This window comes from Notechis scutatus, chromosome 2, assembly GCF_049901735.1.
Source record: "Notechis scutatus isolate UNSWTSFEM ecotype Mainland chromosome 2, rNotScu1.2, whole genome shotgun sequence".
NCBI lineage: Eukaryota > Metazoa > Chordata > Lepidosauria > Squamata > Elapidae > Notechis > Notechis scutatus.
The window spans coordinates 243,879,170-243,881,141 of NC_142010.1; the positions used below are offsets into that span (position 1 = coordinate 243,879,170).

Here is a 1,972-nt window from a genome sequence, read left to right on the forward strand (position 1 = left end):
TGCAGAGTTGGACTTTCTGGCAGGGGTGAATCTCCGGATTAAGACGGCCCAAAGGCGATGGAAACGAGCGATCAATCCTGCCCCGCATCACTCTTCCGTCTTCATTTTAGTAGTTAGAACAACCAGAACAATAACAGAGGCGAACGTGAAGAACCTGAAACAAAATTTTAAAACAAATTGTCATAGGTGGGGGAGGGGAAAGGCGGCGGCGGGGGGGGGAGGATGCAAACTGAAACATAAACGCCGTGGCGACGCTTTAAAAATCTTGGACGCGCAAAGGGCCTTACCTTCAGACAACCTCCATAATAAAGCGTGATAGGCAGGGCTTTTTTGCAAAGATGATCGGAAAAGAGCTCCCAGCGAGAGAGAAGCTAATTTTATTCGTTTGTGACTTTTGTGTTTTAACCCGGAATTTTTTTTTATTTATTTATTTATTTTTTTTTGGCCTTCCAGCCTCAAATTAATCCCGGCGCCTGGAAGAAACACACACACACACACCACAACGTCCACTCTCTTGGCTGAGTCCTTGAGACGCAACCTCACGTTTGGCGAATCCCCAAGTTAACCCCGAAACCAGAGAGACTTACTTTCGAGAACTCAGAGAAGTAACCGAGTCAGACGCCGTTTTCGCTCGGGAGGAAGCCCCCGCGATTTTCGCGAGATTTCGCTTTCCGGGAATCAGGAAATACGGTCGCCGCGGCTCTAGCAAGACTCGCAATGTTCCTGTCTCCCTTTAGAGTTTCCTAATGTTTTTTCTTCTTCTTTGCTTCTTTTAACAGAAGCCCAGATATGGTTGCCCAATTCCCGCCCGCAACCCTAGAAGGATTTCTGTTTTGCGGGGAGGGATGGGGAAAGCGAGGGTTGTTTTTTGGAAGGAGGGAGGGAGGGAGGGAGGGACATTTGGGAAGGTGGCACAAAGTCTATAATGGATGCCCAGTCACCGACAGTCGAGCGCCAGCTCTTCCCGCTCGACTCCTTTCCCCCCACCCCCTCCATAATGTCAAATTGACTTAAGTGCTGGTTCATCCGCGTTTCTCTTTGTCCGCACCAGTTGTAAATAAGGGTTTCGAGATTAGCTAATTAAGGTGCATTAATCACTGGTAGAAAGAGAATAAATCAAAACCCCTGCTCTAAATTTACAAACTCACTCTGCCGCCGCCGCTTCCTACTCCCCCCGCCCCCCAATCCGCCAACACCCCCAGAAGGGAGAACTGGTGACTCTCTCTGTGAAGGATGAAGGACTGCCAGTTGAAAAAGGCCCGTGTTGGGACTGTCAGATTAGCCTCAACGCCGTAGCTCTGAAAAAATACCTACCAGTTGCGCAGCTAAAAAAAAAAAAATCACCCGGAATGGGATTGGGGAGAGGAGAAACATTACATAGGATCGGGCGAGGAGGGCCAGAAAACCAAAGGGAGGGAAGAAAAGGAAGGGAAGGAAGGAGAAGGAAAGGAAGGAGAAGGGAGGGAAGGAAGAAAAGGAGAAGGGAAGGAAGGGAAGGGAGGGAGGGAGGGGAAGGGAAGAAAGGAAATGGAAGGGAAGGAGGGAAGGAAGGAAGGCGAAGGGAAGGAAGGAAGGAAGGAAGGAAGGAAGGAAGGAAGGAAGGAAGGAAGGAAGGAAGGAGAAGGGAGGGAAGGGAGGGAGGGAGGGAGGGAAGGGAAGGGACAGAAGGGAAGAGAACGGAAGGGAAGGGAAGAAGGAAAGGAAAGGATCCAATCTGCTTGTCGCGTTGCCTGTGCTTCTTACAATTACCCCCCCCCCCTCCGTCCCAAACCTACTTTCCTTCAACTTTGACAGACAGATCCCTTCTCCCTTGAAGAAGCAAGACCGCCACCCTCTCCATTAGTCGCTCCCCCTCCCCCGCTCCTTGGAGCCCTCCGTCCCCCTTTCCCATCCACCCTGCAGTCCGGCGTCTGCATCTGATTCGCGAGGCCTCTGTTGAAGGGGCCGAAACGACACGGGCTTCTTCCTCTGC

At 51.1% G+C, this 1,972-nt stretch overlaps 1 long non-coding RNA gene across 2 annotated transcripts in view; it reads right to left on the reverse strand.

Annotated features, from left to right (window-relative positions):
* Positions 1–1,449, reverse strand: part of LOC148132581 (uncharacterized) — an 18,426-nt gene extending 16,977 nt beyond the window's left edge. For both annotated transcript variants that reach the window (XR_015748247.1, XR_015748248.1), the window contains exon 1: positions 588–1,449. This is a non-coding gene — a long non-coding RNA (uncharacterized LOC148132581). The remainder of the gene's footprint in view (positions 1–587) is intronic.
* Positions 1,450–1,972: the final 523 nt, after the last annotated feature.